General features: G+C 56.0%; 1 protein-coding gene across 10 annotated transcripts in view; it reads right to left on the bottom strand.

Moving 5' to 3' along the window:
- LRP8 (LDL receptor related protein 8) overlaps positions 1 to 14,211 on the bottom strand; it is a 73,637-nt gene that overhangs the window by 57,886 nt on the left and 1,540 nt on the right. The window lies entirely within an intron of this gene.

Here is a 14,211-nt window from a genome sequence, read left to right as displayed (position 1 = left end):
ACAGTCTCTTGGCACCAGATCTCCCCTACCCTCCATCTGTCAGGAATCGGTACAGACAGACTGTGAGAACCACAAGAGTAAGTAGCGACTCTGTTTGGATGCCTTCCCCTCCCCTCTGCCTCCCTGGCACCCCCCCCCCCCACCGCCATGTCCCCTCTCTCCCCTCTCCTCTGTGTCTTCTTTCCCGTCTGTCTATTTGCATCTTTCCTGCTGATGAAGACATTGACAAAGTGGGAGTGGGGAGGGGAAGAGGACCAGCCAGCCAGGGACCCCCGCTTACTTGTAACCTTCACACACCACAACCACAGCAAGCCACCCATCTGTCTTCTTCCCTCACCTTCTTTCTCCCGGCCCATTAACGGGTCGGAATCCTGTGGAACTGTGGGCTCAATGTCCCCATCTGTACAAGTGAGCAGTAAATCCTGTCAGGCCTGCCTCAAGGGCTACTAGGAGCCTGGAGACAGTATGTGGAAAGGGTTCTGCGAATCACAGAGCCTCATGCAGGCGAATGTTTGGTGTCCCCAGCTTCCTTCCACTTACAGGGGGCATGGAGAACCAGCTTGCCCTCCTTGGAGGTGGGGAGGCCAGAATGGTACAAGGCACACAGAAAAATGTCTTAAAGGCTATAAATGGCAGCAAGAATGCAGGCAGGGACATCATGGTCATGACCCTCACCTTGTTAGTATGCAGTGTGCAGGGCAGAGCCAGGGAAGCTGAGGCCCGGAGAGCAGTCACACAGCTGTGTTAGAGGCAGGGCTGGGATGACGGCCAGCACCCCAAACAGGATGCTCGACCCTGGCTCCTCCAGACCCTCCTTCCAAGGGGTTTTATGTCTCCTTGGGTCCCCCCAAAACATGAGGAAGAAATCAGCTTTTTAGTTTTTTTTCTTTAAGTAACTCCTGACCAACTGGCAGCAGAACCCACCAATAATGGGGAAGCCCTGCTGCAGACCTGGGGGAGGCAGCAACCAGGGGTCATGGGGTGCAGGCAGACTGCCTATAATGTCCAGTTTGACACAGAACTTTTAGTTTGAAAGCAAGGATAGTTCTGAGCACACCAGGATGAGCTGGTTGCCCTACGTGAGAGCAGGCACTGGGCAACACCAAAGAGCTGGGCAAACGCAGCGGTGAGCATTTCCCAGAGAAGAGTCAAACTCCTGCTCACTCCCTACCCTGTGAACTTGGCCCAAGGCCCCAGTGGCCGGATGGAGAGGAAATTCTGGCTCAGCTGTAGTCTTAGGGCTCTGTGGGGCCATGTCTCACCCCAACCCCAGCATAGATGTGCTCAGGAAAAGGGAAGGGGTCTTGTGTTCTCCAGCCTTTTCATAGCCAAGGAAGCTGGAGGTTCAGAGAAGGGAATCCAGTTGCCCAAGGTCACACATCGAGTTAGGTGGCCAACGTTCGGAAGACAAGGCCTGCTTTTCCATCCCCGGGTCCTGGCAGGGCACCGGCACAGAACAGGCCTTCAGTGAAACTCGGAGCGCGGACTCAAAGGCTTCAGTCCACACCAGATGCTTCTGTGGGATTCACAGAAACACTCATGTTTAGACACACACTGTGAGGTACGTGAGGGAGAGGAAACACAACTCAGAGTGGGTGGGAGGCATATGTGAGAACCCAATGCCTCCTCCTTCCTCTCCCCGCTCCCTCACAGGCTTTGGCCAAGTCCCCTCAAGGCCCGTGGTCTGGTGTGAACCCCATACTCGACCAGATCATGTCCGTGCGGACTGGCAAGAATGGGGACATAGGGAAACACAGGGTCGAAGGCCAGAGGAGGCCCTGACCCACCTGTCAGGGAAGGTCCCTTGAAACAGTGACTCTTGAGGCCAAGCAGGGTCAGACAAGCAGAGCAGGGGCCTTCAGGCAGACGGAAACCCCCCCGTGAGAGGGTGACACTTCTGTGACACATCCCCCCATTCAAGGCACGGCTGGAGCACAGAATGGTGAGATTGGGGGACAAGTGGACGTGAGGTCAGGGGCTGGGGCCTTGCCAGGTGCACGTTAGGTCCTGAAGGGCCCTGAGTGCCAGTCAAGCAGACTTGACCGTCCAAGTGGACGCGCAGCAAGGACAGGATAGAGCTGCACATTTAAGAGCACTCGGCTGCCACGCAGCTGTGGTCAGTGCTGTTGCCACGGGCCTGGGAGGCTGCAGAGGGACGGGGACGGGGCCTGGACTGGCAGGTGGCAGGAGAGGAAATTAAGGACTTGATGGCTGTGACGGGGGAGGCCCAGGTGATGTCCACACTGAGGACTGGTGCCAGGGACAGAAGAGGTTCCTACTCGCCCCCCTCCCTCCAGTGCGAGTGGGCAGGTTCTGGGCACAGAACCAGAGAAGTATCCTCTCTCAACTTTCCCCACCCCCATCCGGGGGACAAGGCTGGAGCTGGGCAGGGGACAGAGGACGGAGGCACGGGCTACCCACGCCGCACATCACAGATCTGTATCCCCCCTCTGAAGGGGGGAGCTCCTTTACCTCCCTGGGCATATTTGGGGCACAAGAGCAAGGGCTGGGCAGGGTCAGGCACAATGCAGCCTCCTCCTGCACCTCACCCCTCCCAGAGGTCCCTGAGGCTCTGGGCTCATTTCCTAATGAGGTCCCTGGAAGGACTCTTCCTAATTAAACTAGGACAGTAAGTTACGGCCTGGGGACACAGGGAAGAAGAGGAGACAAAGGAACCCCTCCCCTCCTACCCAGCAGTGAAGATGGCTGGCATGGGAGGGGATTCCTGAAGTACAGACAGGAAAGGAAGGTTCGTGGAGGGTCAGATAAGCTCAGCTGACCTTGACTTGAGCACTGATCATGGGCCAGGCACTGCTGAGTACTTTTGGTAAATTAACTCACGTAATCCTCCGGCCACCTTGAGGGTTAGGTATTGGTGGCTCCAGACGAGGCAAGAGCTCAGAGAGGTGAAGCGACTTGCCCAGGGTGCCACAGCTAGGAAACAGCGAGATACGGACTGGACCCTGGCAGCCTGGTCAGAGGCCTGGCTGTTCTCTGTGTCACGGGGAGGCCCCTCGTGCATGAGGTGATGTGTAGAAGCAGTCTGAGGCAGGGGACCTGGGGGAGGAGGGCGTGTCTTCACAGTGTGGCTCCCCGCTGGCTGCACAGCAAACTGAGGTTTAGAGTCGGGTCTGGACAGGCGCTAGGGAAGCTGAATTTCAAAAGCTGCCCAAGTGTCTCAAACCCCTGGTCCAGTCCTAGCTCCTTCCTCGTACAGGTCGGGGAGGCTGAAGACCAGAGAGGGGCAGACTTGCTCAGGTCACTCAGCAAGTCAGCAACAAAGTGAAGTTACCTGGTTCCTGGTGGGGCTGAGAGCCACCGGGGTGGGTGGGAGTGGCAACAGGGTTCAGTTAAAGGACATAGATAAGGGGTGAGGAGGTGGAGAACTCAGCACAGAATCTGCAAGTGTGGGAGGGGTCAAAGGCCACAGAAGGAGTGGGAGGGTGAGGGACCTAGGGGACAAGCCAGCATGGGGATGGGCTGCAACTGCACGGGCTGGCAGACCTCTGTGCCCTGGTGTGGCCCTGTCCTGGCATAGGAAGGGCCTGGCCTGTGGGACCCAACAAGGTTTTGGGTCCTTTACATGGACGGCAATTACTGTACTTATCACCTAGGTCTGGGGTTCAGGTTTGACGGACTAGCCTCAGGCCCCCCAACTAGGACACGGAGGAGCTGCAGTGGAAACCCAGGTCTGGCTGACACAGGGAGGCCACACTGGTCCCTGCTCCCTCCGCTCCAAGGAGAAGCAGACAGTTGTGGCATGTGTGTGGGAGAGGGGCGGGGGGTGACAGCGGAAGGGACAGAGGAGGGAGACAAAAGAGTGTCACATACACAGCTGATATAAAGTCTGCTTTGCCAGCTCACAGATATTAAAAAATTGGCCTGGAGAGACTCAGCGAAAAAATAAACAGATGGAACCCCCTGAATGGCTGCAGGTTCAGCTAATAAACCGTTGGTTCCAGCTCTGTGTGTACATTTAGGCCACGTCTTCCGAGTGAGGGGTTCCATTTCGCAGTCCCTGCTCCCTGCTCCCGGCCTCCTGGCCCCAGGGGACAAGGGTGGCTCCTTAGTGCCTCCCAACGCCCACCTGGGGCCTGGCAGTGGTGGACTCCTGTGAACACCCTGGCTCTCGGGGAAAAACAAAAGAATCCCAGAGAACTGGGAGAAAAGGTGCCTGGAGGTGCCTGGCTCCATGTTGACAGAGACCGCAAGAGGGGCAGGCAGGGACTCCTAGGCCTTGCCTTCTGGGCCGTGGAGTTCATAGCGACCTCAGCCCTCTGGGTAGGTGGAAGCTAGAAGGTGGGCTCATGCTGAGGCTCGGTGGGGAGAGGCCTCCGGGGCGGGGTGAGGCTGGGAACAGAGGTTGCTGGCACCTCTCCAACTACAAATAATTCCCCACCACAAACAGCCAGTGGGAGGCTTTGGCTTTGGCTTGGCCAGGCCTCCTAGGCCAGTATGGGAGGAGGAAGAACGTCACCTTGGCCCTGCAGCCCCATGTATTCTAACCGTCACATCGATCTGGGTGCACGCTCTCCTCAAGCACACATGCCCAGGGCCCGTGCAGGCGTGCTGGGGCACAGGGCCGGGAGAGGGCTCCAAGGTGACGTTGGCAGCAGATGGCAGCTCGAGGTCAGGAAGTGGAGAGGAAGAGAGGGGCACTGGCCTGGGTTTGGGCCACCAGGAAAGCCAGCCTTGGTTTCCAGCTATTCACTCAAGTAGCTTAACCTGGGCCTGGTGGAGCCTTCCTGCCTCCTATCAGCTGCCAGCTCTCTGCGGTCAATTTGGAGCCATTGGTGAACCAAGGTCGCTCCTGGAACAGCTAACCCTGCCAGGCTGGGCTGGCTAACCAGTTCTCCTCAGCTGCCTCTGCTGAACCAGCTCCCTCAGGCCACCCAGGAAGCGGCCACCCTGGGGCCGCAATGCAGATGGGATGATTCCTGCAGTCCCTCCCAATGGGAGAAGCTGCTGTTCTCCCAGGGAGCCAAGTCCTCCCAACTGGCCAGTCGACCTACATCTCTCCTGCTGCTATTTCAGCAGCTGCCCTCTTGTGCCCTTGAAGGTGGGGGAAAGCTGCTGCCGGTCCTTCCTCATTGGCTGCTCCCTGTGTAGGGACCACAGGCTTGGGAAGGAGGACGGGGATGCTCATTTTCAGGACCAGCTCTGGGCAGAACGCTTGACATCAGCCAAGCACCTCCGTGGGGCTCATGATCCCACTTCACAGACCAAGGATCTAAGGCTCAGGACCTAAGGCCAACACCAGGGTGCCCCAGCTGGTGGGCCACGGGTCTGGAGGGCCTGAATCCATTTTTCTCCCTCACTCCACAGCATCTAACTCAATCACAAACACAGGAAGAGGGCAGAAGACAGGAGAGTGGCTGAGGAAACTGGGCTTAACAGCTCAGTTCTAGAAGTGGACCCTAAGAAGTCCAGCTACCCTCTATATCTGCCTGCCCAGAATCTGCCCACCACACCAGCCAAGCTCCTACCAATCCTCGCCAGGCAGTGAGGAGCTTGAGGGCCACTGGTCTGCCACCCCCAGGCCAGGACTGCTCAGAGTGCTGGATGCAGTGTAGGTACAGCCAGGGTAAAGGGGAAATGAAGTTCAGAGAGGGAGAGCCCAGGGTCACACAGCAAGCTGGGGGTGGAAGCAGAACAAATATAATGCTGTGGAGGAGATGGATTCTACAAATATCTTCAGAAGGATGAAGACAAACTTTGTTCCCTTTTGTTTTCTTCAGTGAGAGGGGGCATCCTTGGGGCCAGAACACAACCATCTTTTCTCCCTGCTTTGCCTTGTGCAAATCAGGTCTGGTAACTTTGTCTGCCCTGTGAATCCGGGACAAAGTGGCCTCGGGCTGGGAAGAGCCATGGGGCATTAGGTGGAGGTGTGAGAGGGGCCCACAGTCTCTGCAGGTGGCTTGCTCATGAAAATGCACACACGCAGCAATCCCTGTGTTGAGAATTCATCTTAAGGAAAGGATGGGTCAAATACACAGGAAAGACACAGAGTCCCTTAAACGCGCATCTGTGGGTAGGAGATGGCGTCATTAAGTTGGAGCGATTCGGGCAACAGGGCACTGCCTCGTCCTTCAGAACGATGATGTGAAGCAACTGTAGTCAGCCTGGAGAGACAGGTATGACGTGGAGAGAAAAGAACGGGCACAGCACATCCTCGTTTTTTTTTAAAACAATACATGTGCACACACACACACACACAAGCTGACAGGCACAGAAAACTGGGGAGGTACGCCGCTTCCATGTGGTGCAACCCAGGGTATTACCACCCTCTTTTTGCTCCTCTGTATCACCTGTGGGTGTGTTTAAGTTATTACTCCGAGTAGGAAACAACTCATATAATCAGAAAAGGTACTTCTACTGGAAAAATAAATAAATAAAACCCCGTGTAGCGGGTCTCAGCATCAGCACTACTGACACTGGGCTGTGTGGCCCTGGGCGTGCCCCACCCCTCCCTGTGGCCTCGGTTGCCGTCTCAGGAAAACGGGGCAATGAGGAACCCCTGCACCACCGCTGGTTCCTCACTGGAACCTCACTGGAACCGCTGGTTCCTCATCCACTGACTGGAAAAGGCCACCCTGCGGCCGAACAGGCTCAGGGGGCTAGAAACAAAAGTAGTTTCCAGGGCAACTGGTTTAGAGACCCTTGTGACAACTCAGGTGGCCACACGGCCACACCCATGGACTCCCAGACCCCAGGGAGGCTTTGGGCTGTCTGTCCTGCCAAGTTCCAAGGGGCAGGGGTGTGGAGGCTGGGAGGGGTCATGGGAACCCTGTGGACCCGGAAGCCTGGTGGCTCTGGCTTGCTGGGTGACCAGTGGGCATTCTGAGGGACCTGACAGTATACTGGGTTCCATACCCCCAAAACGGCCAGCTGTGGGCACCTGGGCTAGGCCCTGCTAGGGACACAGAGGTCAGTCCAGGAGCAGTGGACGGGGAGCTCTGAATTGGGGCCCCCTGGAGCCACTCTGGCTGAGGGGCTACTCCTGGGGCCTGTGACATACAGCGTGTGACAGGAGCCAGGGTGAGCACCGCTGGTGATTAAAAATGCTTGAGGGCACACAGGGGCCAGGGCTGCTCAGAGGGAGCCAGTATACCCACTGGTGGGGGCTGGCCAAGAGGGGCACCTGGAGTGGAAAGGAAGGGGGGCCACAGCTCAGTCCACATGCCCCTCACACTGCTATTCACCAGCATCGGACTCCACAGCCAGACAGGCACGGCCCAGTCCTGCGGCTAGCAGGCCAGGCCGCCTGGGGCAAGTGAGCTTTGGCTCTCTCCTGGCCCTGGCTGGAGGAGGTCCTGTGTGAGAAAGCCCCTAGCAGCAAACATGCTCATTAACTCTTATTACATCTAATATTATTGTTTTTGATGAATTCTCAGCAATCCCGGGGCAGACAGGCAGGGCCCAGCCAGGGGCAGAGGTGCACCCGACATCCCCCAAAGCCCTTTTTGTGTGCAGAAGCCTGTGCCCAGCCCTTAGCCTCGAAATGCCTTGTTCCCTGATCCAGCATAGAGGAGAGCAGACAGGGGTGGCGGATGGGTGCCACGGTGGATAGGAGGTGGGAGAATACTGTTCAGACTCAAGTCCTGCCCAGGAACTGAGGACACTAGTTCTAAGACTGGGTCTCTGGTGACGCCTAGAGCCAATTTCCAGCCACTGGGACCTTCACTTCGCCTTGTGAAGCCTGGGGCTAGAAAAGCTCCTCATTTGCAGGGTTAGTGTAGAGAAGCCCGCATGCAAGGAGGCCTCGTGTGGCTGCCAGTAAGTCACTTGTGCTCTTTGGGCTTCAGGTGACCCAGCTCACTAGAGGGGGCCTGACTACAGTCCCTAAGGTCACTCAGCTCCCTTCTCCACCCTCAAGGGTCCCTCAGAACCTTCTCAGAAGCTCCTCACATCTGACCAATACCAGCTTCTCACCCTCAAAAGTGAGTGACATTTCCTCAGTCTGTTTATTCATTCATATGCTATCCCCCACGTGCTAGGCCGGGCCCTGTGGCCACTCGCAGACACTCACGAGGCATGGGGTGCTCCCGTGATGAACAGCGACAGGGTGCACAAAGCCGTGGGCGTCCAGACCCAGGAGAGGCTAGATGACACCAGGAAGAGGAGGAAAGCCTCATGGAGGCGGCAGTGCGCCGATTCTGAGGGACGGATGGGAATCAGGAGGACGATCCCAGCAGAGGGTCTCTCGTTTCCCATCTGTACAGCCTGGACGAGTAATGGCCACCTCATGGGCAACGGCCAAGACAGACCTTCAGGAACGGTGGAGAGTCACACACTGGGAGGCTAGAAAAGGGGGGCTTTACAGTGGGGCTCTGTATGGCCTCCAGAGACAAGATCCCTCCCAACCCTATCCCCCAGGCTGGAAACCTGGAGTCCAGGGAGGCACAGCTGGCCACTGTGGCCATCTTCCCACTTCCTCTCTACCCTCTGGGCCCCGGGTCTCTGGTCCCAACAGAGTAGACAGAGCCCTTGGAGAGAAAGAGCCTGTCTCCAGAGCAGACGGACTTGGGTCAAATCCTGGCTCCACCACTTAACAGTCATGACATCGGCCAAGTCACTTCTCCCATCTGAGCCTCAGTTTCATCATCTTTAAAGTGGGAATAATAATAAAACACCCTCACAAGGTTGTAAGGAGCAAAGCTAACAAACGTGCATTGCCCAGCATTGTGCCAGGCATGGGGTAAGTAGCCACTCTCTGTCAGTAGTCATTTTATTTTGGAATCCCTGGTGCCCAGCATAAGGTTGGCGGAGCAGAAATTACAGGGAAGGGTCTGAGACTGAGGGAACAACAGGATGTATATGGGGGGGATCGAGGACTAGGAGGCTAGAGGACAAGCAGTCAGGTAAGGCCACCTGGGGGAGGTGGCATCTGTACCAGGCCTTCAATCACTGAGTGATCTGGATGTAAGGCACCTGTGGGCAGGTGTTATCAGCGCTGCTTAGAACTGGGGCCCCAGGGCCTGGCCATGCAGCCCCTAGAACTCAGCCCCACACTCTCTCCCTAGCCCAGGACTAGCTTCCTGCGGGTGGCCTGGGTGTTATGACTTCCCACCCCGTGGCCAGGAAAGCTCCCACCTGGTTATATCCCTCACAAACACAAACCCACACTCCTGCTCCATCAGCCCTCTGGGTTCTCCCTCTCTTCACCCTCTCCCTGGAAGCATGTCTCTGACTTCACCTGCACTGACGTTCCCCAAGGAGGGAAAAGTGTCAAATCAGTCACCTCCAGGCAACTGGGAGGAGGAGGCCAACCAGCCCTGAGGCTTTTTGCACTTAGGATCCTCACCAGGCGTGAGAAAGCCAAGTCCTAGGAGGGCCTGTGGGAAGTGGAAAGGCCCATGGGAGAGGCTTCAGCAAACACTTTTGAGGCCTGCCAGAGCCAGCCCTGGAGGCACAGACCTGGGCCTAAAAGAGAGGTAAACTTGGGGCCTGCTGGGCAGAGCCTTGGGGGCTGTGGGACTTCCCTCTTCCCAGGCACAGCCAGGGGGGAAAGGAGCACAAACCAGAAGGGGCAAAAGCCAGCCTTGGAACAAGCAGAGGCCCAAGAAGCCATCCTCTGCCCCTCCTAGGGCCCTGTTTGACACATTTCTTTCCTCAGTCCCTCCCGGGGCACCTTTCTCCCTTACCAGGGAGGTTGCCTTGGGGCAACCTCCACTGTGGCTGGATAACCCACTGGCTGAGCCCCATCTGGGCAGCAGGGGAGGTCTCAGGTACCGAGAGACTTCTGGGAAAACCCTCCCTCCAAGAACAGTCATACTCATCCCAATTCACTCAACATTTACTGCTTGCCAGACACTTTATTGCATTTAATCCTCACATCATCTCTGGGAGGAAGGGACTATTATCACTCCCAAGTCCATTCAGCCAGAGGTGACAGCAGCATAGAAAACCAAGGGTGTCTGAGTCAGGGCCCCACTGAGCTGTGATTTCAACACAGGTCACTAAGTCCCTCTCTCAATTCCTGTATCCCAGCCTGGAGAGAGAGGGTAGCAAGGAGGGCTTCCTTGAGGATGTGACACCTCCTTCTAAGGAGCCAAATCTTCTAAGGTGACAAAAAGAAGGTAGCCAGGTGAAGGAGCAGAAAGAGCATCGCAGACAGACAGAATGGCACGTGCAAAGACCCGGAGGCGAGAAGCAGCAGGAAAGCGAGAGTGAGAAAAACTACAGGTGGCATCCTAGGCTCACAGCAAGAGACAGGAACGGGCTACAGGGAAGTGGGCATGAGAGCTGGTCACAGAGTCTCGGAAGGCGGAGTGGCCTGGCCAGATGAGAAAACCGAGAAAACAGCACTGTCTACCGGACAACTCCATCCGGCAAGGAGGCGAAGCTGGGCCTGGTGTCAGGGCTGTGAGAATGGGCCATGGCCAGGCGGCACACCGAGGGGCAGAAGCAGGCCGCAGCCCAACTGGGAGCTGTGACAGAGCTTTAATTATTTACGAGGCTGCTTCCCAGCAGGCCTCAGTGTTCCCGCAGCCCAGCTTTGCCCAGCTAATGAACTCTCAGCCATGGGAGACCTCACGGCAGCCACTCTTACTAAGCCTGGGATGGAGGGGTAATGGGGGCTGGGAGAACAAGGCAGCCCAAAGAAGCCAGGACAAGGTAGAGGAATCTGAGCACAGAACCAGTCCACCACGCACTCAGCCCCTCAGCACATCCGCAAAGAGAAACAGAGTTCTTTCCAGAGCTGAGGGACAGTGGGAGGGTTTGGTGTTATTTCAAGATGGGAAAACAGGTCCAAGGTCACCAGCTAGTGCCTGAGACAGCACAGGTTCCAGAGCTGGGTGCCTGCATTCATACCCCAGCGATTTTGCTTAAAGATCACATACCCTTGGGCTGGTTACTTAACTTCTCCGTGCCTTTGTAAAACGGGAATAACGCAGGTACTTCACAGAGCTGCCCATTTTATAGACTTGAGAAGCATGAGGTGACGCACATGGAATCTCAGCACAATGCCTGGTGCACAGTGAGCGTTCACTGTCATCACTCTGGGAGCAAAGGGCTGGCTAGAGGCCAGAGCCCCTACCCCTGCTCCAGACACTAAGGAGCAGCAGGAAATTGAGGCCAAGGAACCAGCTGGCCTACGTGACCCAGGTCCACAGCCAGGGACCCACCCGACTTCCCCTGGCTGGACTACCCTGGGGCTTCCTTGGGCCTGGCCTTCCTCCACTTTGAAGGCCCTTTGAGCTGGAAACTGAAGCCCCATGAGGCTTTCCCCTCCCCATCCTGCCAGTTTTGTCCCATATCTCCAGAGCACCAGGCCCCACCTGCTCTGGCTGAGGATCGGGATTTAGGCCTTAGTTTGAGTGCTGGCCCCAGCTCTGGGGAGTTCTGTGACTTTGGGGTGGCTATTTCACCTCTCTGAGCCCCAGTTTCCTCTTCTACAATATGGTGACTATACTACCTATTTTTAAATGGTAAGCCCTGAAGGACTGGTATTAGTTACCATCTTGCAAGGCCTGGTCTAGCTGTCTCCTCCAGGAAGCCTTCCTGTGCTAGCTCCACATGCAAGCTCCCTCCCTGCATCCTCCACCAGCTCTGGGTACTCACAGGATACATCGTGGCCTCCCTGGGAGCCAGAACTCAGTGTGCCTTACACAGACTTCCTTTACAAATTGCAACCGCCATTTTGCAGGTGAAAAGGAACAGAGGTGGGGTGGCTGTCAGGGAGCGGAAGGGTTGTAGTGCCAAAGAAAGGGGTCAGATATAAGGTAGGGAGGCTGCTCAGGCAGAAGCCGACAGCCTCCAAGGGAGGAGAGTTCAAAGCAACGCTGTTTGGGCAGGTGGCCCACGACTGGGGGAATTCTCCAGATGAGGAAGGAAGGCGTGAGGAAAGGTCATTTTCGAACAACTGGCCCAATATAGCCACCCAAAGTCCCCACCCTCTCTCTTCAAGATTTCTCTCTGTGGCTCCCAGAGGCTGCTTTCTAAAGACCGTGGAGGTGTGGGCACTCATCCACTCCCTTCTCCGTGCCAGCCCTGTGTGAAGACTCCCTATGAGTACAACCTGCGATGGGGGAGCAGCTGCCCCCATTTGGCAAGTCACGAGGAAAGAAGCTCAGAGAAGACAGCGTGTGGAGCTGACACGTGGTACTCACAGCAAAGCCCCCACCCCTCTCACTCCAAGCTGTCATTGTCATTTGTTTTTGTTCACTCTCTGCCTAGGACTCCCACCACCTCAGAGCAGCGAAAACAGAAACCCAGACCGGCAGTCAGAGCTCCCACAGTCCCAGCCGGGGTCGCCCAGCCTCCCCCCTGCTTCACACCTTCATCTCTCTCACCCAGAGCTTCACACAGAGATGAAGAGCAACAGGGCCCACATTCCTCGATCACCAGTTTCGGTCCTTCCACACCACACTCCCCACGGCCCCAAATAGTGCCCCTGCGCTGGGAGCGGGGCAGACATCCTGACCAAGTTCTGTCATTCTCTGCTGTGTGACCTTGGGCAAGTCACCCAACTTCTCTGAGCCAGAACCCTTATCTACAAACAGGATGACGAGACAAATGTTCTTCACGGCCACTCTCGCAAGACGGCTATTATAAAAAAATCAGGGAGATAAGGTAAAACTAGCCCAGAAATGCAGTTTTTACTTCCCTGCCACATCCTCAGCACCCCTGCTCTAAGGGAATCACCAGAACAACTCCCTGTGATGAGGCTCATTTGTAATATTTCACCTCAGCTCAGCCATATTCGTAAGTTCAATAGCACTGGCAAACGGTCATCATGATTAGGCTCAGAACCCTGGAGTCAGATGCTTAAATTCAAGCTTCTACTTAGCAACTCAATAGGCGTGGGGCAAGTAACTTCATCTCTCAGTGCTTCAGCTGGTTTGGTCTGTGGAACAGTAGTCGTACCCCAAAGATGAAGGCAGTTTATGTAAGATAAGTACAAGCACACTAGTGGACACACAGCTAACAACAGCCCGTGTTAGTCTCACTACTTCCAAATACATTACTAGAACTGGTCCTCTAAACCAAAGCAGGAATCGTTAGCCCAAGTGGTCAGGTGAGGAAACTGAGGGAGGAGGAAAAGATGTGCCCCCGTCACAGAGCTGACTCTGAGAAAATGAACTCGGAGGCTGACTGGCAATCCCAGTTTAAAAAACAAAACAGCCCTGGCTGGTGAGGCTCCGTAGATAGAGCATGGGCCTGTGAACCAAAGGGTCACAGGTTCGATTCCCAGTCAGGACACAAGCTGTGGTTGCGGGTCAGGTCCTCAGTTGGGGGCATGTGAGGGGCAACCATACACTGATGTTTCTCTCCCTCTCTTTCTCCTTCTCTTCCCCTCTCTCTAAAAAATAAATAAAATCTTAAATATAAAATCAAATAGTTTGAAAATAAAAATAAATAAAAAACCAAAAACCTGACTCAAGTCAGTGCCATTCCAGGTGTTCCTCTACCCCACCCCCAACCTGCCACTGTGTGAAGCTATGGGTCTGACTTTCACATTACAACCCCCCCTCCCCCCGCAGCAGACCCTGTTCTCAGACCCTATTCTCCCTGGCCATTGGGGTGGGCCTGTTCTCCAAGTGCCCTAGTGCCTGCACATAGCAGGCACCCAATAACGAACGGAGAATGAATGACCGCCTGAGTCTGTTTCTAAAAGTCCTGTTTTTCTGTTCCTGGAACTACACTCCACCGTGGCAACTGTCTGCTAACTTACTTCCGGTCCCACAGACATCCGAAGCCGCGCGCACTCCACCAAGGAGCTTCCAAAGCAGCCGCCCCAGGGTGTAAAACACTACACTCAGAAAAGACTGCCAGCAACTAACACACCACCGGGGGATCACATGCGGCCTCGGGATCCTCGGTCCGTTTCAGGAAACAAACTCTTCCTCCTGGTTCCCTCCTTCCTGGTCTGCTCCAGGACTCATGCCCTAGAGGGTCTGTCTGGAGATCGAGGCCGGCTATCCAGGGTAGCACAAAAGAACTTCACCGTGACTAGGCAGAAAAACGCCCGGCGTCAGCTCCGGAGCCCCGCCAGCACCTACTACCGGCAGGATGCGCGCAGGGGTGTGGCCTGGGTGGGACCAGAGCAAGGCCCCTGCGCCCACAGCGCCCCGAAAACTGCAACGTGCCTGCACCAGGATTGGCCGCTCTGGCCACGGGGGCCGATGGGGTGGTCCTGACCCAGCCAATCAGGGGCCCCGGGGAGCCCATTCATTCACAAAAAAACCGAGCAGGAAAAGTAGTGCA

The sequence above is a fragment of the Sturnira hondurensis genome, unplaced genomic scaffold, assembly GCF_014824575.4.
Source record: "Sturnira hondurensis isolate 20B ecotype Veracruz unplaced genomic scaffold, ASM1482457v3 Scaffold0004068, whole genome shotgun sequence".
In the NCBI taxonomy this organism is placed as follows: Eukaryota; Metazoa; Chordata; class Mammalia; order Chiroptera; family Phyllostomidae; genus Sturnira; species Sturnira hondurensis.
This window is presented reverse-complemented; position numbering and strand designations above follow the sequence as displayed.